The sequence below is a fragment of the Chlorocebus sabaeus genome, chromosome 13, assembly GCF_047675955.1.
Source record: "Chlorocebus sabaeus isolate Y175 chromosome 13, mChlSab1.0.hap1, whole genome shotgun sequence".
In the NCBI taxonomy this organism is placed as follows: domain Eukaryota; kingdom Metazoa; phylum Chordata; class Mammalia; order Primates; family Cercopithecidae; genus Chlorocebus; species Chlorocebus sabaeus.
In genome coordinates this window covers 58,731,367-58,755,281 of record NC_132916.1, presented here as the reverse complement: position 1 = coordinate 58,755,281, position 23,915 = coordinate 58,731,367, and positions in this window count along the sequence as shown.

Genomic DNA, 23,915 nt, shown 5'->3' with positions numbered 1-23,915 from the left:
AAGAAGAGATTTCACTTTTAATTCTACCTTCTAAATTGCCATGGGTTCCCACTCCCATGTCCTTACTGACTGTCTGCATTGCCATTTTCCAAGCTCAGGCCACCTTGAACCTTACCTCAGAACTGCCACCATCTCTTTAATGGCCTCTTGCTACTGTCCTTCTACTGGCCTCCTGCTAGTATTCCCCATAGAATCCTCCAGGCTGCCATCTAGAAGGGCTTTTTTTTTCTTTTTTTTTGAGATGGAGTCTCGCTCTGTTGCCCATGCTAGAGTGCAGTGGCACGATCTCAGGTCACTGCAACCTCCGCATCCCAGGTTCAAGCGCTCTTCCTACCTCAGTTCCCCTAGTAGCTGGGATTACAGGATTACAGGCATGCATCACCATGCCCACTTAATTTTCATATTTTTAGTAGCGACGAGGTTTCGCCACGACAGCCAGGCTGATCTCGAACTCCTGACCTCAGGTTATCCACCTGCCTTGGCGTCCCAAAGTGCTGGGATTACAAGCATGAGCCACCACACCTGGTCCTAGAAGAGCTTTCTAAAATACAAGTTGGACTTTGATATCCCTGCGCTTAAAATATGTCTGGTTTATCGTGACTCTCAAAACAGAGCCCTAATTCCTTAGCCTTATATTTATAAAGCTGAGATGGGGTCCTGGCTCAGCTCTCTGCCCCCTCAACTCTTCTTCTTTCTCCTGCTTCTTCTTCCTCATCCACTGGACTCCATTCTCCAACCATGCAGAATAGCTTACTCTTCCCCAACTGCACTATCTAGCTACCCAGCCAAGGGCTCTTAACCCAGCATCCACACATCCCTTGGGGGACAGGAGGATGTCAACGGAGGAAATTCAGAACTTGAATGAAAAAAAAAATTACATATTCATTTTCACTAATCTCTAGCTGAAATGTAGTCTCTCCGATTATGAATGTAGCCAACAAACCACAGTGGTTTTACCAGGACCTGCAATTTTGTCACTAATAAAAATCATAGATATTTTCATGACAGTTGTTCAAGGTACCACAGTACTGCATATTGTTGATGCTCATCATTACTGAGAAATTTACAGTAATTATTAGCTTTCCACTAGACTTTGTTATCTAACACATTAATAAAGATTGACTGGCTGGGCGTGGTAGCTCATGCCTGTATTCCCAGCACTTTGGGAGGCCAAGGGGTGAGGATCAGGAGTTCAAGACCAGCCTGGTCAACATGGTGAAATGCCATGTCTACTAAAAATACAAAAATGAGCCGGGGGTGGTGGTGAATGTCTGTAATCCCAGCTACTCAGGAGGCTGAGCCAGAAGAATCCCTTGAACCTGGGAGGTGAGGGTTGCAGTGAGCCGAGATAATGCCATTGCACTCCAACCTGGGTGACAGAGTGAGCATCCATTTCAAAAATAAAATAAAATAAACACAAATTTATAAGTAAAATACTTGGTCACAAAAGGGCAAATGCTGTATAATTCAATTTACATGAGGTACTTAGGGTAGTCCCATTTATAGACAGAAAGTAGAATAGTCCTTGCCAGGTACTAGGGAAGAAGTAGGATGAGGAATTACTGTTTAAGGGGTACGGAGCTTCAGTTTGGGAAAACAGTTTTGGAGACTGGATAGCAGTGATGGTTGCCCAACAATGTGATTGTACTAACGTGACCAAACTGTACACTTAAAAATGGCTAAAGTGGTAAATTTTATGTGATGTATATTTCATCACCATGAAAAGAAAAATACAGCACAGTACACTAGATGGGGAATGTGCTGAAGAAAAAAAAAGGCAGGAAGGTGAGTAGGAAGGACCAAGGGGTCAGATGCCAAGATAGGCTTCACTGCCAGCAGGTTCTTTGCTGCTGTTTTTGCTCAGGACCTGAGCTATCTGCACAGCCTCGTGTTCAGAAAAACTTGCAACATGACCTGAATCTTTCATCTGATTGTCAGCTGGTGCAAAAGTGAAGTTTTTCTCATGTGTGTTGCTAAAATCCTGAAAACCGAATGCCTTTCATTCCCCTAGCACCTTCTGGATGTACACAGGTGAAATCCTCCAGAGGAATAATGGGATGTCAAATTGTTACTTGGATGGGGTCGTTTATCTTTCCATTTGTCTGCATTTTAGTTTGACATGAGCACTTTTCTGCCATGTGTCATCAAGGAATTATGAGGCCATTTGAGGAGGTGAAAATGACTAATTTTTGAAAATCAGATAATTATATCTGATTTATGTCTTCAGTGCCTCCATAAATCATCTTAATATTCAGGCTTCCTTGAGTTTGACTTTATACTATTAACTTTTTCCTAACTCACAAAATATAACCAATGTGGATTCCAAGTCTGCTTGTAACCTTTTAGTAAGTGGTCTGATTTCTGTTCTTTTTGACATTTAGGTAGAAGTTCTTATTAAATATCAAATCTTGAGGTTTAAAGATTTGATATCAAAGTTTGATCTATACAATATCAAAACCTGTTTGTAAAGTGAAACTTCTATCTAATCAAGGCTGTATGAATGTCAATCATACAGCCTAGGTGTTTTTGCTTGTTTTTCTTTTTAATAGTAATTTGGCAAATAAATAAACACAGATCTAATTCTCTCATTTGCCTCTAACCTAAAGTTTTTACCATTTGGGGACATTGACCAGCAAACCCTCTTGAAACATTAAGTCTAATACTCCTTTGCAATGTTATCTTGATAAGTCGTAACTATTTAAGACTTTTTTTGAAGTATACAAATTGTTTTCAATGTAATAGTGAGATTTGTACAGCTTATTAGAAACTGGCAAATTATGAGCCATTTTACATTATCTAGATCCTAAGGTACAGATTGTAAGAGCTTAATTCTTCAGAACTTAAAAATATTCCCTCCCTCTTCTTGTCTTTTATGGCACACAGATGAAAACAGGGAGTTTATCTGAAAGCACAGTCTGGAAACAAGAGAGTTATCCAATTATGAAGACGATAGACGACTTAGGGAATCATCTTCTGTGCTCATGGTGCTGTCATTTAATCTCCCTCTTTTGTCTTTTTTTATTCTGTCACATGAGAACTCTGACATTTTGATCCTTGGGAAGATGTATTGGTAGTACTTCCAACCTTCTTTAAAAGATGGAAATATTTAAGTGACTGTTCAGTAAAAATCCTTGATAGAGTAAGTGACTAACTGAAGTGTTTTAAGGTCAGTCATCTCTACTGCCAAAGTTTTTTACAGTCATTTCTTTCCTATTCAGATGGATTCTGGATTCTTTTCATCTTTTTCTCTCACTTTTCTGTATCTACTTAATCTAATGTTTGTAAAATAATTCCTTCTCCTAAAACATGTAACCTATTCCTGGGCTTCTTTTTTTCTGAGACAGAGTCTAACTTTGTCACCCAGGTTGGAGTACAGAGGTGCAGTCTCGGCTCACTGCAGCCTCCGCCTCCTGGGTTCAAGCTATTCTCCTGCCTCAGCCTCCTGAGTAGTTGGGATTACAGGTGCCCGCCATCACTCCCAGCTAGTTTTTGCATTTTAATAGAGATGGGGTTTCACCATGTTGGCCAGGCTGGTCTTGAACTCTGACTTCAGGTGATCCGCCTGCCTTGGCCTCCCAGAGTTTTGGAATTACAGGCGTGAGCCACCGCTTCCGGCCCCCTGGACTTCATTTCAAAACAAATTCCTTGGCCTCCCAGAGTTTTGGAATTACAGGCGTGAGCCACCGCTTCTGGCCCCCTGGGCTTCATTTCAAAACAAATTCCATTTGTGCAGAGTAATGAAGTCTTTAAGGTTTCACTAAAGGAACTTCTCTGGGTATCACTTTCCTCATCTGTAAAATGAGTCTCACTTTCTTTGTCTATAAAATGGCAAAAGTTTGCTTCACCTCTAAGAGTGTACAATTTCTGCAAAATGATTTGCTCTCTTGCCGTAATGTGTCAAAAAGCAAAATTTCAAAAAATGCAGGGTTTTTTTGTTGTTGTTGTTTTTGTTGTTTTTTTGAGACAGAGTCTTGCTCCGTCACCTAGGTTGGAGTGCAACGGTGCGATCTCGGCTCACTGCAACCTCGGCCTCCTGGGTTCAAGTGATTCTTGTCCCTCAGCCTCCTGAATAGCTGGGATTAAAGGCACGTGCCACCACATCTGGCTATATTTTTTTTTTTTTTTGTATTTTTGGTAGAAACGGAGTTTCACCATGTTGGTCAGGCTGGTCTCGAACTCCTGACGTCAAGTGACCTGCCTATCTTGATCTCCCAAAATTGTTGGATTACAGGCGTGACCCACCGCGGCCTGGCCACAAATGTAATTTAAAAATTTCAATTGGCTTTATTGCAATTTTAGAATCAGGCAACACTTTATCCCATAAAATAGAATAAGTGTTCCAATGAGCTAAGCAAAGGGGATTAGCTTTATATAGACAGACGAGGCCTGAAGAAAAAACAAAGAACAAAGAGTTATTGGTCATTTTAAGGCTACTTTCCTTGTGAGGCAGGATAGGGAGACAGAACAATAGAAAAACAACTGATTAACATCAGGTGTCTTCAGGCCACCTTTCTTGCATAAGGATCAAAGCAAAGAAGGCTTTATTATCATGCCAACTGAAGACTGAAACTGGGCTGTGTGGGCAATTGCCTGTTATCTCTCTTCTGATTTCTTGTAAGGTCAGATAACAACTAAATTTGGGTTTGCTGACGTGGAACTTTAGCATGGATGACTCCATTTTGATTTTTAGTGCAGGAGCTTAGTTCAACGGCCTCCTGTAATTTTTATTTTAAGTGCATAACTAATGCCTACATCCACCACTCTCCTACAGTAAGGGGGCCTGATTGATTCTCCTCTGGACTCCTTCAGAGGGCTCCAAACAGGGTGCTTCACGGCCTACCTTTCACTCCAAATCATCCCACACATGACTGAGCTGCAGCTCTGTATCTAATATGCAAGTCCTATTAAGATGTAGATTAGAGGCATGGACCTGGTTTGCTCACCGAATTCATTGCAAACCCTTAATGTGGCACCCAAGGCCCTCAGCAACAAGCCCTCAAGCAACCTTTCCTGCCTTCTCATCTTCTTCTTCCCTACCTGCCTCTCTAATCACCATCTATTCACTTCAATATATTTTTTGAGGACTGAATATGTGCTGAGCCCTCTGCTAGGTGCTAGAAACAATGATGGGCCAAACCAGATAAGTTCCAGGCAGGGCCCTGCACATGTAAAGCCCTGGGTGGGAAGACATGAGTAGTCTATAGGAGGTAGCCTAGAGACCTCTGTGGCTCAAGCAGACAGCCTGAAAATAGGAAATATGTTTGAACAGCAAAGTAGAAAATAAACTAGCTAGGACTTCGCAGGCCTCCTTAAGGAGTTCTGTCATTATCTGAGGCACAATGAGAAGCTCTATGTATTGAACAGAGCTGCAGCACGCTGCCATTTTCCTCCCCTCAGTTATTGCTTCTACAGGTCCTTCACTGTGAACTACACTCTTCGTTTTTTCCATCTCTGCTTGCTCAACTCACAACCATTATTTGGAACATTAATTTCAAGTGCCATCTCTTCCATGGAAAATGTCCTCCTCATCCCAAACCAAATGGAGCTTATATTGCTGTCATTTGTCTTTTTTTTTTTTTTTTGACAGAAAATCACAGATTTATTGAAACAAAAGTACACTCCACAGAGTGGGAGTGGGCTCCAACAAGTCTTTTTCTTTTCTTTTCTTTTCTTTTCTTTTCTTTTCTTTTCTTTTCTTTTCTTTTCTCTTTCTTTTATTTAGAGGCAGGGTCTTGCTCTGTCACTCAGGCTGGAGTGTAGTGGCAAGATCACAGCTCAGTGCAGCCTCGAATTCCTGTGCTCAAACAATCCTCCCACCTCAGCCTCCTGAGTAGCTAGGATGACAGGTGTATACCAACATGCATAGCTAATTTTTTTTTTTTTTTTTTTTTTGTGACGGAGCTTTGCTCTTGTTGCCCAGGCTGGAGTGCAATGGCATGGTCTCGGCTCACTGCAACCTCCCCTTCATGGATTCAAATAATCCTCCTGCCTCAGCCTCCTCAGTAGCTGGGATTATGAGTGCCTGCCACCACACCCAGCTAATTTTTGTATTTTTTTAAATAGAGATGGGGTTTCACCATGTTGGTGAGGCTGGTCTTGAAATCTTGACCTCATGTGATCCACCCGCCTCAGCCTCCCAAAGTGCTGGGATTACAAGCGTGAACCACTGCACCTGGCCACATAGCTACTTTTTATTTTTTGTAGAGACAGGGGTCTCACTTTGTTGCCCTGGCTGGTCTTGAACTCCTGTGCTCAAGTGATCCGCTCACTTCAGCCTCTGTATGTCTTTTTCTCTGCTACGTATGAGACCTATAGGGTCTAATGTGGTAGCCACCAACTACATGTGACTATTGAGCACCTGAATTGTGGCTAGTCTGAATCAGAATGTACTTTAGATATAAAATACATACCAGATTTTAAACACCCAGTATGTAAAAAGAGAGAATATAAATATTTCATTAATAATTTTATATTAAGTATACTTTAGAATGATAATGTTGGGGGTATATTGGGTTAAATAAATTATATGATTGAAATTAATTTCATGTTTCTTTTTACTTCATTTAATGTGGTCATTAGGACATTTAAAATTATGTCTGTAGTTCATATTCTGTTCCTATTGGACTACACTCGTCTACACTGTACACTTCCTGAGTAGTAAAGGTTTATCCAATTATTCATCTGTATCCCCCAGGGAACGCTAGCTTGTTCATAGTGCAAGAATCAGTGAATATTGTTTAAATTCATTGCCAATTAAAAGAAATACTTTGCAGTTTTAGTACACTACCTCCTTTCCACCTGAAATGTGCAGCCGAACTCCACAGTGAAAATGGGTGGACGAAGGAGACAGAGTTTTTTCCAGCCCCTATGAAGGCTAAAGGTATGGAACATGTGGTGTGGCCGTGGAGGACACAGCAAGCCAAGACTGCTGATTCAGACAGGTTTCTCTATTTCCAAAACAAGAACTTGTACTGCAGAGTATGGAGGGAGCATTAGGACAAGAGGATCTTTGTGGTTTCTCACTGTATCTGTGGAAAAAAATCTGAGGTTAAGGTTTAAATTAAACTGACATTTAAAAGAGCCTTTGTAGGCTCTTACTATGTGTGTGTTAGCATCTGTTGCTATAGCTAAACTGACACTGATTATTATGAATGATACTTTATGAGTGATGGAATAAAATGTGGTTTCCTGCTTATGGACATTTCCTGGTGTTGGTTTCATCCTCTTTAATGATGAGATCAAGACCGGGGAAAATTACTAAGAGTATAGAAAACGTATCACAAAGAAAATATGATTAGGATACCAAGCATTTCTGTGATGGAAAAACAAAGTATTTAGAACTTCCCAATACCGCCTCTGTAATTTTATGAATTGTTTTGTTTCTGCTGGCTTCTGGTTTTGCAATCAGTTCTCCTTATGATTCATGGAGGCTCCCTCATGACTACCTTCACATGTGTTCCCCTTTTGGTTCAGGGACCTCTGAGGATGAACAAACATATTTCTCATCATAAAATGGTTGAAGACATCCCTTTGCCCATTAGAAAACTTAATTTCAAGAATTTATGTTTTACCCTTGGAAAAGATGTTTAGTTTTAAACAGGCTTTTTCTCCAGGCATATTTTCTGCTGATCTCACAAAAGAGCTTCTGCTTTAACCAGACCTGTCTCCTCACTGTTCCTTGAAATGCCTGCTGCTTTTCTGTGTTTATCGCAACCTCTATCCTGCTACTGAACAAGGGTTCTCTCTGAAGGTTTTATAGTCAGACTCCACTTAAAAACTTGTCAGATTGCTACTGAAGATTAAGTACAGAAAGAATTCTTGTAGCAGCCCTTCCCACAGGGCAATAGCCCTTTTTACCATAACCAAGGTGTTCCTGTTTTAGCTTAGGCTAAACTTAATTTGCCTTCATTTTCCCAGCTATAAGAAGGGTCTTGGTAAACACTATAACCTTCCGGTCTGAGTCATGTTTCGCCCACATGATCTGAAGACATCCCAAGAGATCTCTTGTCTTAGTTTATGTTCCTTATCATTTTATCTATTAGAGTCACATCTTTAGGTTAGGTAAGGAGATGGCATCTTTGTGTAAGACAAAATAACAAACATGAAAAGCTATGTTTACTCATTTCTGTTTGCCAACAAAGTGACTTCACAAAGCTCCCAACTCTGTGACAACATACAGCACTCTAAAAAGATACTTTAACAACAAAACAAAATAGAGCACAGAGTCCCCTATGTCTCTTGCATAGTGCAAAATTACTTTCCTTTAAAAAAAAAAAAAAAAAAAAGCCTTCCTAAGTATATTAAACAATCATTAATCAAAAAACTTTATAAGACAAAATAGCAAACATTAAAAAAAACTGTATTTATTCATTTCTACTTGCCAACATAATTTTACAAAACCCCTGACTCTATACTGTAACATACAATTCTCCAAGGCCAGGAGTAGTGGCTCAGGCCTGTAATCCCAGCTATTTGGGAGCCCGAGGCAGGCGGATCACTTGAGGTCTGATATTTGAGACCAGTCTGGCCAACATGGTGAAACCCTTTCTCTACTAAAAACACAAAAATTAGCTGGGTGTGGTGGCTAGTCCCAGCTATTCAGGAGGCTGAGGCTAGAAAATTGCTTGAACCCAGAAGGTGGAGGTAGCAGTGAGCCAAGATGGTACCACTGTGAGACTCTGTCTCAAAAAACAAAACAAAAAAATACCTCTCCAAGAAAATACTGTAAAGACAAAACAAAATAAGACATACAACTCCCAAATGCCCCCAACGTCTCTTACCTAAATCACTATATTCCTTAAAAAATAAAAAGCCCTAGTCCTTGTCTTTTCCTACACACAAAATAATGTCTAACGAAATTAATAATTATACTTCTATAACCTATAACCAAATAACTAAATATACTCTTTTTAAAAAAATTGTGTTTTGAGGCCAGGCGCAGTGGCTCACACCTGCAATTCCAGCACTTTGGGAGGCTGATGTGGGTGGATCACGAGGTCAGGAGATCGAGACTATCTTGGCTAACACGGTGAAACCCCATCTCTACTAAAAAATACAAAAAATTAGCCGGGTGTGGTGGCAGGTGCCTGTAGTCCCAGCTAATTGGGAGGCCGAGGCAAGAGAATGGCATGAACCTAAGAAGCGGAGCTTGCAGTGTGCTATCGCGCCACTGCACTTAGGCCCAGGCGAAAGAGCGAGTCTCCGTCTCAAAACAAAAAACAAACAAACAAAAAAATTGTGTTTTGTTTTTAGACAAGGTCTTGCTCTGTGTTCTGTCACCCAAGCTGGAGTGCAGTGGCAATCACGGCTTACTGCAGCCGTAATCTCCCAGGCTCAGGAGGTCCTCCCACCTCAGCCTCCCAAGCAGCTGGGACTACAGGTTTGCACCACCATGCCCAGCTAATTATTTTATTTTTTGTAGAGACGGGCCTCCCAAAGTGTTGGGATAACAGGCATGAGCCACCAGGCTCAGCCCAAATATACTCATACATTCAAACCTTAATATAATTCTACTTTAATATAACTTCTAAACAAATCTAATACAATTTTATACATACTAAACCTCTACCACCTGTATACAAATAGATTAAAATACTAGCCAAAACAGGTTACTAACGAAACCTCTCTACAAACTACTTCCAGACTATAGTCATCAGTCTATAGCCTGCAATAAGACTTCTAAAGAAAACTAACTTTAATTCTTCAAAAACTTATTTTTGTTTGGTTTGGTTTTAGTCAACACTTTTCACAAGAAAATTACCGGTGAAGTGGAACAGTCCACCTTGGAAGGCAAACTCTTCAGCGACTCCTTCCTCTCAGCCAATGCCAGTCAGTTGTTTGTTCCTAACATTTGTTTCCCAGCAAATTTTATCTTTTTAATGCCTTAAAAAAAATACTGACCTTTAGTACAAGTTAATTGTCTCTTATTTTACAGACATCTTTATCCTTAGAGAATAGAGGTGTTACAAGGAAATGAAACCATAAGAAAAAAAAAAAAACCCCATCAAAAAGTCAACAAAGGACATTAATAGACAATTCTCAAAAGGAAATATACAAACAGCCAGCAAACATGTGAAAACAATGCTCAACATCACTAATTATCAGGGAAATGCAAATTAAAACCACAATTAGAATCTACTTTACTCCTGCAAGAATGGCCATTATGAAAAAGTAAAAAAAAAAACAATAGATGTTGGTACAGATGTGGTGAAAAAGGACCACTTTTTTTTTTTTTTCTTTGATGCAGAGTTTCACTCTGTCACCCAGGCTGGAGTGCAGTGGAAGGATCTCAGCTCACTGCAACCTCTGCCTCCCGGATTCAAGTGATTCTCCTGCCTCAGCCTCCTGAGTAGCTGAGACTACAGGCGTATGCCACCATGCCTGTCTAATTTTTTGTATTTTTAGTAGAGATGGGGTTTCACCATGTTAACCAGGCTGATCTCGAACTCCTGACCTCAGGCAATCTGCCAGCCTCGCCCTGCCAAAGTGCTGGGATTACAGGCATGAGCCACTGAGCCCGGCCAAAAGGGAGCACCTTTACACTGCTGGTAGGAATGTAAACTAGTGCAACCACTATGGAAAACAGTAGAGAAATTTCTTAAAGAACTACAAGTAGAACTACCATTTGATTCAGCAATCCCACTACTGGGTCTCTACCCAAAAGAAAAGAAGTCATTACACGAAAAAGACGCATGAACATGCACATTTATAGCAGCACAATTCGCAATTGTAAAGATACAGAACCATCCTAACTGCCCATCAACAAATGAATGGATAAAGAAAATGTGATATATATACACCGAGGAATACTACTCAGCCATAACAAAGAACAAAATAATGTCTTTTGTCACAACTTGGGTGTAGCTGGAGGCCATTATTCTAAGTGAAATAACTCAGGAATGGAAAACCAAATATTGGCTGGGTGTGGCGGCTCACGCCTGTAACCTCAGAACTTTGGGAGGCCAAGGCAGGCAGATCACCTGAGTTCGAGACCAACCTGCCCAACATGTGAAACCCTGTCTCAACTAAAAATACAAAAATTAACCAGGTGTAGTGGTGTGCACCTGTAGTCCCAACTACTTGGGAGGCTGAGGCAGGAGAATCACTTGAAACTAGGAGGTGGGGTGGCAGTGAACCGAGATCGTGCCATTGTACTCCAGCCTGGGCAATAGAGTGAGACTCTATGTCAAAAAAAAACAGAAAAGAAAAGAAAAAAGAAAACCAAATATCATATGTTCTCACTTCTAAGTGTGGGCTAAACTCTGAGTATGTAAAGGCATAAGACTGATATGATGGGCCAGCTGCAGTGGCTCAGGCCTTTAATCCCAGCACTTCAAGAGGCCAGGGAGGCAGGCAGATGGCTTGAGGTCTGGAGTTCGAGACCACCCTGTTCAACATGGTGAAACCCCACCTCTATTAAAAATACAAAAATTAGCCAGGTGTGGTGGTGCACACCTGTAGCCCCAGCTACTTGGGAGGCTGAGACAGGAGAATTGCTTGAACCTGGGAGGTAGAGGTGGCAGTGAGTCGAGAATGTGCCACTGCACTGCAGCCTGGGCGACAGAGTGAGACTCCGTCTCGAAAACAAACAAACAAACAAAAAGAATATTCAAACATACAGAGGAATGGATTGGCACTGATAAAATAGCACAATACCTCAGATGAACAATAAACTAGAAATCTCAATTTATCTATAGAATGGAGAATGCCCAGCATCTATGTTTACAAAATGACATGCATGTGTAGTTTTCATTTTTTTCTTTTCTTTTTTTTTTTTTTTTTTTTTTTTTGAGAAAGGGTCTCACTCACCCAGGGTGGAGTATAATGGCACTATCTCAGCTCACTGCAGCCTCGACCTCCCAGACTCAAGTGATCCTCCCACATCAGACTCCCAAGTAGCTGAGATTACAGGCGTGCACCACCATACCGAGCTAATTTTTGTATTTTTAGTAGAGATGGGGTTTTGCCATGTTGACCAGGCTGGTCTTCAACTCCTGACCTCAAGTGCTGCCTCCTAAAGTGCTGGGATTACCGGCATTTTGGTTTTTGGTTTTGGTTTTGGTTTTAATTGAAAGAAGAAAGCAGTACTGCAGAAAGATAAGAGAGTAGTAAGAAGGTACAGGCCCCTGAGAATGGAGAGGGTGGAGTTTGGAGAGAACGGGAGGACATCTGTTTCCCTGCCCACATCAAGGAACAGATCTGTACTTTGGTCAATTTTGCAATAAAGGAAAATTTTTTTAAGGGGACAGTTTGCACGTCGGTACAGAAGGAGATGTCAGGACAAGATGCTGAAGAAGCAGTGTTCTTTGATCAGAATGTTGGCTTTGAAACTCTGAGCATGGTTAGCACCACTTGGGCATCTGGTGATGGCTGAATGAGACAGAGAGTTGGGCAGAGGGGTATTTTCCACCCCATAACCACCTTCTCCCACCATTGCCCCCTCATGCCAGCATTGACACAGAGCAGCTAAGGCATTGCAAAGATGTTGGGCAGTCACTGGCAAAGGTGACTGGGCACAGCAAAGAAAACATGGGCAGTGCTGGGGGCCCTGGAGTAGTTCATACACACACATACACACACACACACACACACACTATTAGATTTATTTCGGGGGACAGTCTGAAAGGACGCTGAAACAAAGAGACATGATTTGGCTGTTACCTTTTTTTAAAAGGTATACAGAGACAGGATGTGGCCATGAACTCCTGGCCTCAAGCAATTCTCCCAAAGCCTCAGCCTCCTGAAGTGCTGGGATTACAGGCATGAGCCATTGTGCCTGGCCGTGGCTCTTACTTTTTTTTTTTTTTTTTCCAGACTAAGTCTCACTTTGTCGCCTAGGCAGACTGGAGTGCAGTGGCATGATCTCGGCTCACTACAACCTCCGCCTCCCTGGTTCAAGAGATTCTCCTGCTCAGCCTCCCGAGTAGCTGGGATTACAGGCACCCATCACACCCGGCTAATTTTTTTATTTTCAGTAGAGACAGGGTTTCACCATGTTGGCCAGGCTGGTCTCAAACTCCTCACCTCAGGTGGATCTGCCTGCCTCAGCCTCCCAAGTGCTGGAATTACAGGTGTGAGCCACCACACCTGACTGGCTGTTACCTTTAAACTGACCTTCTTTGCATCAACAGGTTCTTAAGGTCTGGGACACATTCAAATGAGTTAATCAGATTAGTAAATAGTCTCTTTCGAAAATTCTGATGACGACTTGACTCCATGGGAAAGAAAGAAAATAGTTTCTTTCAATGGGAGGCTGAAGAGAGTGGATCACTTGAGGTCAGTTCAAGACCAGCCTGACCAACATGGTGAAACCGTGTCTCTACTAAAAATATAAAAATTAACCAGGTGTGGTGGCACACACCTGTAGTCCCAGCCACTTGGGAGGCTGAGGCAAGGGTATGGCTTGAACCTGGGAGGCAGCGGTTGTAGTAAGCCCGGATAGCACCACTGCACTCCAGCCTAGGTGACAGAGCGAGACTCCATCTCAAAAAAAAAAAAGAAAGAAAAGAAGAAAGAAAGAAGGAAAGAAAGAAGGAAGGAAGGAGGGAAGGAAGGAAGGAAGGAAGGAAGGAAGGAAGGAAGGAAGGAAGGAAGGAAGGAAGGAAGGAAGGAAGGAAGGAGAAAAGAAAAGAAAAGAAAGAAAATTGTTTCAGTTCTGGGGAAAGACAGGCAATGAGGGCTGCAAAAACTCCTTTATTTGAGGGAGATGGGGGAAAGACACTGAGAAGAGAAGGCAGAAACTGTGGAAGGCCTAGTTCAGCAGTTCTCAAAGTGTGGTCCCCAGACCAGCAGCATCAGCTTCACCTGAGAACTTGATAGAATCATAAATCCTTGACTGGTGGTGCCCTCCTGTAATCCCAGCTACTCAGGATGCTGAGGCAGGAGAATCGCTTGAACCTAGAAGGCGGAGGTTGCAGTGAGCCAAGATCATGCCACTTGAACTCCATCTGGGGCAACAGAGTGAAAAGCTGTTTAAAAACATATATATATATATATATATATCTCAAAGTATGCATTTTACTGAATTAACAAAATTGTATATTATTTATTTGTTTATTTATTTATTTATTTATTTATTTATTTATTTATTTGAGACAGAGTCTGGCTGAAGTGCAGTGGTGCGATCTCAGCTCACTGCAAGCTCCGCCTCCTGGGTTCACGCCATTCTCCTGCCTCAGCCTCCCCAGTAGCTGCGACCACAGGCACCCGCCACCACACCCAGCTAATTTTTTTTGTATTTTTAGTAGAGACGGGGTTTCACCGTGTTAGCCAGGATGGTCTCGATCTCCTGACGTCGTGATCCGCCCACCTCGGACTCCCAAAGTGCTGGGATTACAGGCGTGAGCCACCGCGCTTGGCCAGTTGTATATAATTTAATGAAATAAAAGAAAGCAGAAACAAGATTATGCTAACCAGTACCAAAACACACACACTATCCTTCAAGGTGACTAGATGCAAGAACTTAAAACATGCATAATTTCTATCTAAGAACTAATGATTAGAGGTGAAAGGTATCTCATTTCAAATGAGGAAATCCATTATATTCATCTCTAGTGGCAAGGGATTATTATTATGCGGTAATTATGTTTTATATTGGCTCCATATTTCAGCCAGAGTTGCTGAAGAGTAGAAAAAAATAATTATAGCAAGCAATTCTGTGAAGTGTATATTTTGAGAGGTAAAACTCAAGGGAGAAGTCCTCTAAGAGAGTGTGCATGTTGTCACACAGGGTTCGGTGCATAGGACATACTTGAATAATTGGCTGATTTCTGAGTCACCTCCAAGCTTTGAAGTTTATTTTCATAAGACTTTATACGATTCAGTCAATAGTTTTGAATGTTAGTCATTACAACACAATAATGCTATTTGTGTACTTCAAAGACAGCCTTTTAAAAAATTCAGTTCTTGGGCTGGTCAAGGTGGCTCACACCTGTAATCCCAGCACTTTGGGAGGCCAAGGTGGGCTGATCACCTGAGGTTGGAAGTTCAAGACTAGCCTGGCCAACAGTGAAATGCTGTTTCTTCTAAAAATATAAAAATTAGCCAGGCGTGATGAAGCACCCTGTAGTCCCAGCTACTTGGGAGGCTGAGGCAGAAGAATTGCCTGAACCTGGGAGGCGGAGGTTACAGTGAGCCGAGAAGGCACCACTGCACTCTAGCCTGGACTACAGAGCGATACTCCATCTTAAGGAAAAAAAAAAAAAGAAAGAAAAGAAAATATCTAGTTCTCAGGTGGGCACAGAGGCTCACACCTGTAATCTCAGCATTTTGAGAGGCCAAAGCAGGAGGATTCCTTGAGCCTAGGAGTTCAAAAACAGCCTGAGCAACATAGTGCTAAGACCCTGTCTCTACAAAAAAATAAAATAAAATCCAGTTCTCAATCCTATGCTTATCTAATATAGTATTGTTTTTCTGTCTACAATCTCACAGAAAAATGTGTAGAAACTGTAAATCACTAAAGCCATTTGGCTAAGAGATGCTGCCCAGCATGGTAAGAAAAACATTGGTTGAAAGTTTGTAAACTTGCTAACCTTATCAAAGTCCTGATCTGTTACAGAATGATTGGAGAACTTCAGAAAACTATCAGCTTTAACTTCTGTATAATGAGAACCATGTGAGCAGCTTTCTTCGGGGGATGCATATGCATCTAGGAGCTCTGGGTATAATACAATGGCCCACAGATTCTATTTTTTTATTATACTTTATTTTATCTTATGCTTACAAGAGCCACAGTGAAGTTATGGGAAGAAGAGCAAATAAAATTGTAAAGAGATAAATAGCTATAAGGAAGGGACTCATTTAATGACTGAAACCCAAAATGCATTATTTTGTCTCTTAAGAGAGTGAAAGATTGGTCAGACTTTTTGTTTGTTTGTTTATTTTTATTGGTGGCAGGGGACAGAGTGTTAGTCTGTTGCCTAGGCTGGAGTGTAGTGCTGCGATCATGGCTCATTGTGGTCTCAACTTCACTGCAGCCTTGACCTTCTTTCTGGGCTCAAGAGATTCTCCCGCCTCAGCCTCCTGTGTAGCTGGGACTACAGGTATTTGCCACCATGAGTGGCTAATTTTTATTTTTTGTAGAGACAAGGTCTCACTGTATTGCCCAAACTGATCTCAAACTCCCTGGCTCAAGTGATCCTCCCACCTTGGCCTCCCAAAGTGCTGCGATTACAGGCGTGAGTCACTGTGCCCAGCCAGACTTCTTTGATGTGCCCTCTGTAGGGCAGCTGCCTTCTTCATATATATATATGTATTTATGGTTTTTTTGTTTGTTTGTTTTTGTTTTTTAAGGCAGAGTCTCACTCTGCCACTGAGGCTGCAGTCCAGCAGCGTGATCTCCACTCGCTGCAACCTCCACCTTCTGGGTTCAAGCAATTCTCCCACCCCAGCCTCCTGAGTAACTGGGATTACAGGCACGTGCCACCACACCCAGCTAATTTTTGTATTTTTAGTAGAGACGAGGTTTCACCATTTTGGCAGGCTGATCTTGAACTCCTGACCTCAAGTGATCTGCCCACCTCAGCCTCCCAAAGTGCTAGGATTACAGGTGTGAGCCACCGCACCCAGCCTGTATGTATGTATTTTTAAGGCTAGTTAGGTGAAGCAGTGGGAGTGGAGAAGGAGCAAAGAAATCTGTAATTGGTTGTGATCAATCAGTTGTAAACACCATTGCACTTGGACCAGCTCGGCTGCCTTCTTTAAACGAAAGCCCCATTTAACTTTTGGTACATGGGAAGCCCAAATATGTCTTCCTGTTACCCCCATCCATTGGCTCATCTTTCACATAGCAGCTATTCAAATATTCCAAAACTGTTGTCCTGGCCTTTCTGAGTTTTTATCTCTTTCTTGTGTGATCTCTGTATCAGTTAGGGTTCTCCAGAGAAATAGAATCATTAGATGACATATATGAAGACATTTATTTCAATGAATTGGCTCATGCAACTGTAGAGAGGGCAAGTCTGAAATCTGTAGGGCAGGCCAGAAGTCTTAGGCTGCAGTCTTGAGGCATAATTTATTATTCCTCAGGAAAACCTCAGCTTTGCTCTTAAGGCTTTTCAACTGATTAGATAAGGATCACCCAAATTACCAAAGATAGACTCTTTTATTTTATTTTTTTTAAGATGGTGTCTCACTCTGTCGCCCAGGCTGGAGTGCAGTGGTGTGATCTCAGCTCACTGCAACCTCCACCTCCCAGGTCCAAGTGATTCTCCTGCCTCAGCCTCCCGAGCAGCTGGAATTACAGGTGTGTGTCACCACGTCTGGCTAATTTTTTGTATTTTTAGTAGAGACAGGGTTTCATCATTTTGGCCAGGTTGGTCTTGAACTCCTGACCTCAAGCGATCCGCCCTCCTCGGCCTCCCAAAGTGCTGGGATTACAGGCATGAGCCACTGTGCTCAGTGATAAACTATTTTAAAGTTAACTGATTGTAAAGCTGACACACAAACTAAACATTTCAATCTCCTTCACTGTTCTATCCGCTTTTAATTAGAGCATTCCTAGTTTGTCGATACCCCTATTAAAATCAGAAGAATACATGCCACTGCACTCTAGCTTGGGTGACAGAGCGAGACCCTGTCTCAAAACAAGTATATAAATAAATTAATTAAATTAAATTAAATCAGAACAAGTCTAGAGCCAGTACTCCCAATCTGACTCAACACGACAGAGGTCAGGGTATCACCTCTGTTTTTCTGGCCTCAATGCTTCTACTGATATAACCTAGCCAAGTAGTCCAGAAAATGGATTATACATTTCCTATAAGGCCTAGAGGGAATTTAAATATCCAGGAATTTTCTACTTGAACTGCTTTTAAACCAGTCTCTCTCATCCCACAAGGAGAAAATTGAGTGGGCCTATCATGGTTCAAATGCAAACAAATGTAAGTATATAGTTAAACCTTATTAGGCACATGAGCAACTCTCCTAGTCCAATTCTGGTCATAGCATATCAGAATTGGACCAGGCTTGGTGGCTTGCGCCTAATCCTGGCACTTTGAGAGGCCAAGACGGGAGGATCACTTAAGACCAGGAATTTGAAACCATCTTGGGCAACATAGTGAGACTCCCATCTCTACAAAAAATTTAAAAGTTAGCTGGGTGTAGTGGCGCACATGTAGTCCCAGCTACTCAGGAGGCTAAGATGGGAGGGTCATTTGAGCCGCAGAGTTTGAGGCTGAAGTGAGCTGTGATTACACCACTCCACTCCTGCCTGGGAGACCGAGTGAGACTCTGTCTCAAAAAAAGAAAAAAAAAAGAAAAAAAAATTGGTAGCCAATTTTATCTTTGGATAGCTAACTGTGAATAATTACAACATGAAGTAACCCTTGTATATGTATTTTTCTTTCAAATGCTTGCAGAGGATTCAGATGCCTCCCTGTTACTACCACCTACTCATCCCTGCCACTTGTTACATAGATACACTCAGTACTCTTAACGGATGAGAAAATAGATTTAGAGCTTAAGTTAGTTGCTCAAGACCACACATCTAATAGGTGGTAGAAACAACACTTGAAGTCAGATCTTCTAATAGTACTAAAATATTGAGATAAACACCGAAATAACCAAAAACTAAGCTATGAATGGGTAGGTAGATAAGAAAGTTGGAATGGGGACTTTAAAACGTGGTTATAATCCAGATTCCAGGAAGCTAGAACATATGAGAGTGTGAAATTTCCAAAGACTGGATCTGCTATTTCGTTTCTGGTTTTTTGGAGATGGAGTTTCGCTCTTGTCACCCAGGCTGGAGTGCAGTGGTGCTATCTCTGCTCACTGCAACCTCTGCCTCCCAGGTTTAAGTGATTCTCCTGCTTCAGCCCTCAAGTAGCTGGGATTACTGGTGCTCACCACCAGGTCCAGCTAATTTTTTTTGTATTTTTAGTAGAGACATGGTTTCACCATGTTAGCCAGGCTGGCCTTGAACTCCTGACCTAAGGTGATCCGCTTGCCTCGGCCTCCCAAAGTGCTGGGATTACAGGCGTGAGCCACTACACCTGGCCTGGATCTGCTATTTCATTCAGACCTCACAGGGTGACAGGCACACACTTTCAATTAATACAACAAATACATGCTGAACAGTGTCATGCATGCAAGACACTGTGCTTGGCATTACAAGCAACATAAAGATGTCCAATGAATTATTTATCCATAAAGAATTTACAATCTAGTGAGGAACACAAATGAAGAAGCTAAACTGGCCAGGCGAGGCGGCTCATGCCTATAATTTCAGTACATTGGGAAGCCTAGGTGGGAGAATCGTTCGAGCCTGGTAGTTTGAGACTAGCCTGGGCAATATAATGAGACCTTGTATCTACAAAAAAGTTTAAAAATATGTACATATTTTAAAAATCAGTTAAATTAGCACCACAGAGCATCTATTCACTCCTTTACTTATCTATTTATTCAACAAATACTTAAGAATTTCTCTTTACCTTCAAGACAGCCATGAGTAAGATAAGTAATCAAATGGTACTAGAAAGTATACCCTATGTGGAAGATACGTCCTTCTACAGAGAAAAGGCACTTTGAAGATGGAATGAGTCAGGAAGAAACAACCTTTTTTTTTTTTTTTTTTTTGAGACAGGGTCTCATTCTGCCTGTTGCCCAGGCTGGCATACAATGGCATGATCGTGGTTCACTGAAGCCTCAACCTCCTGGGCTCAAGCAATCCTTCCACCTCAGCCTTCTGAGTATCTGGGACTACAGGTGTACATCACTATTCTCGGCTATATTTTTTTATCTTATTGTAGAGATGAGATCTCACTATGTTGCCCAGGCTGGTCTCGAACTCTTGACCTCAAGAAATCCCTCCACCTCAACCTCCCAAAGTACTGGGATTGGATTGCAGGCATAAGCCACCACACCCAGCTTTCCCCAATAGTAGGCTTTCTAAGCAAAGCTAAGTGTTTATATTTTACTTACCAGGCTGTAGTATAGTGCTTACTGCATACCTACTCATTTCAAATTTGTATGTAGAAACAATACCTGATTCATTTTGAGTGCTGGTTTTATAATAAAAGAATGGCAAAAAGCATAATAATCAGAAGTTCCTACAAATCACCTATGCATGTAGCATTTCATATATGAAGTTCTCCCATACAGCAGAAGGACTTGCTATTTTTTTTGGGGGGGGGGGGTTAATGAGGGCCATATTAATGTAATGCATTAAATGCATATTTTTGGGTTATATACTACCTTTCCAATTTCTTTAACAAGTCAGTTCATTGACATCTATTAGAAGAATACAGCATATTTGTAGGGTGTGGTATCACCAAGGATAATGTTGCAAGAATGTTTCTTAGATTTTTACTCTTGGCTTTATTTTATTTATTTATCTACTTATTTTTAGACTGGATCTCACTCTATTGTCCAGGTTGGAGTGCAGTGGCGCCATCTCAGCTCACTGCAATCTCCACCTCCTGGATTCAAGTGATTCTTGTGCCTCAGCCTCCCAAGTAACTGGAACTACAGGCATGAGCCACCACATCCAGCTAATTTTTGTATTTTTAATAAAGACAGGGATTCACCATGTTGGCCAGGCTAGTCTTGAACTCCTGACCTCAAGTGATCCACTCATGTAGGCTTCCCAAAGTGCTGAGATTATATCATAAGCCACTGTTCCCAGCCAGTAACCTCGAACTTCTGAGTTTAAGTGATCTTCCTGCCTCAACCTCCTTAGTAGCTAGGACTCCAGGTGCATGCCACCACACCCAGTTAATTTTTTTTTGTAGAAAGGAAGTCTCACTACATTGCCTATGCTTTTTAAATTATTTTGATTATTTAAATGTAGCTGTCCTGAAACGCATCTTTTTTCCTTCTCTGTTTACACAGATTTATGTTAACCATCATTTTCCTCTGTCTCAATTGTATGGAGGTCACAGCCAGTTTTCTTTTCCTCTTTGGGTTTTTTTTTTTCTTTTTTTTTTTTTGTGCTTCTGATTATACGGTTGAAAACTTAGTTTTTTAATTCCAGCAATTTCCATAGGATGTTTGAACATTTGCAATTTATTCTCAATCCATTCTTTTATCTTCCATAATTTCAGAACCTCACACAATCCTTGGACATAATAGGTACTTCATAAATATCTTTTAGTTAGCTTCAACTCTCTTCCTGTTTTCAGGGAACAATTAAACCTTAACATTTTCTTCATTTATAAAACATGAAGTGAGAAAAAAAAATAGAATACAGAAATAGAAACCATTACCGATACAGCACAAGCATAATTTGGAGGAAAGCTGTTTTTGTACAAAACTGAAATTGAGTGTACTGTGCAATTTCTTTTATAAGAAGACTCAGCGAACAAGCAGTAACATCAGAGAGTGGTAATAAGACCCCAGTTTGGATGTTAATCATCTTGCCTTTCATTTGCCACTTTCAATTTACTTAAGCCATGTACAGCACTCTAATAATGAGACTTTCATTCAGTCTTTGTCTTTGTGTTTTAAATAGATTTTTAAACAACTGCCCTTAAGAGCATAAAATTATTTTAAAAGCCTGGTGGATTTTTTGCGTTTGTTTATTTATCTAATGGAAGAAATGCAGTTATGGAAGAATGTGATTGGAATGCCAGGCAGGGAAGGGCAAATGTCATTTGATCATTTGTTCATTCAACAAACTTGTGCTGAGTGCTGCACACCATAGAAATAGAGAGTTCCAAGTCACAGTAACAGGACTTCAGTGAACAAAGAGCTCTGAATCTGTGACATGGCCAGAAAGGACTTCTTGGATGCTCCAAGATCATCATTTCACAGATAAGCGCCTTCAAGTTCACATGAATTCAGTGTCTTGCTCAAGGTAGTTACAAAGTCAGAACTGGAATCCAATTCTCTTAATTCGGTTTATTATTCATTTCTGTAGAAAACCCTTTTTATATCTTAGATTTTCTTCTTTGTTCAGTAAATTGTGAGGAAATCCAAATCACTTGTAAACTGACTGCTTCACCTCAGAATAACAGAAAAACAGTATTATATTTGCTGCTTAGTAACCCTTTCTGCTCCACACTTAACTTATTCTTACCCATAGAAACCTGTTTAATTCATAGTATACCTAGGTTATTATGGAGTTTAAGAGCCATATGGTGTTATTTTAGATGTGGAGGACTTAGGGGAGTGGAGAAAGGGAGAAAGGAAGAAAGGAAAATGTCTTTGAGGAACAATACTGTAGAGAGCTCCAAGTGAGGCTGTAGGATGGCATTTCCACTCTGTCTTATTTTATGATGATACCTTCTCCCACTGCCCATGCCTGGGTCTGCCCAGCTGTCACACCTCCAGGGCCCCGGTCATTTCATGCTCCATTTAGCCTTCCCTGCCCTTCATCCAGGTCACATAGGGCTTGAAAATAAAATTTCAAAATCTTAAAAGCCACTGGTAAGACTGCATTTTAATTTTTAGTTCATTTTTTTGTGGGTTCGGTTTTTGTTTGTTGGTTGGTTTGTTTTTTGAGACGGAGTCTGGCTCTGTCACCCAGGCTGGAGTGCAGTGGTGTGATCTCAGCTTGCCACAACTTCCACCTCCCAGGTTCAAGCAATTCTTCTGCCTTAGCCTCCTGAGTAGCTGGGATTAAAGGCACCCGCAACCACACTAGCTAATTTTTGTAGTTTTAGTAGAGATGCCCGCCTTGGCCTCCCAAAGTGCTGGGGTTACAGGCATGAGCCACTGCACCTCACCCTGGGTTTTTCGGTTTTTGTTTTTGTTTTAGTGGTTTTTTTTTTTTGAGACAGAGTCTCTTCCCAGGCTGGAGTGCAGTGGCACAATCACAGTTTACCACAGCCTCAACCCCCAGGCTCAAGCAGTCCTCCCACCTCAGCCTCCTGAGTAGCGGGGATTACAGGCATGCGCCACCATGCTTGGCTAATTTGTATTTTTTGTAGTGATGGGGTTTTACCATGTTGCCCAGGCTAGTCTAGAACACCTGAGCTCAAACTATCTGCCCACCTCAGCCTTCCAAAGTGCTAGGATTATTAAGTGTGAGCCACCATGCACAGCTGAGCCTGCAGTTTTTGAAGCTTTCCTGTGTTACCTGGGTTTGGAGACCCCTGGAATAAGCACAGTCGCCAGAGGGGGCCTCAATCTGTGGGGTCCATCTAATCTGTGGACAGTGCTTATTCTTCTAACCTAGGATGCTTTTCCCCTGGGCCCAATTCATTTAGAAGATAGCAAATCTGATCAGATCATGCTAACATTTAGAATCCTTCAGCTTACCCTCCCTGTGAGTTAAGAATGACATCTCAGTATCCAAACATTCAAGTCATTTGATGTCTGACCCACTTAGCTTTTTGGCTTTCTGGCTTGCCACACATACCCCAAGGTTGGCCCTCTCCATGAGCATGCTTTGAAACATGCTTTCCTCTCTCTCCAAAACGCTGCATCTCACCTATCCCCATCACAGCCCTGCCCTACTTGTCCGCAGAGATGAACTCATGCTCTCTTTAACACTGTCTTCAGTGTCTTCAGTTGATTTCCTAGATAGGCTTTCCTGTAAGGCTCTGAGTTCCTAAAGACAGAATGCCTCTTATTTGTCATTCCCTGTGCCTTGAAAAATACCTAGCATGGAGCCAATCAGCAAACATTTCTTCAGCATTGCCTGTATGTTGGGAGTTGTGCTAAGCTCTGGGGATGTAATAGTGAGTCTCTTTCCTTGTAAGCTTCAACTCATAGTGAATGCAGACACAAAATAGGGTGGGAATAGGCTAGGAAGAGGGAACACACAGAAGAAACTCTAAATGTCCCACTACTGAATATATGAGAGAAAATAATATCTCAGTCCTTGTGAAACTCACATTCTAATAAGGGAAATAGACAAGCAAAGCAACAAATGTGTGCTCCCATTTAAACAAATGAACACCCAAATGGATGAAAGAATGAGTAAGAAGCCAGACAACGGCTTTCCCAAGTTTGTGACTCAGAGCAGGAGTTTTCAG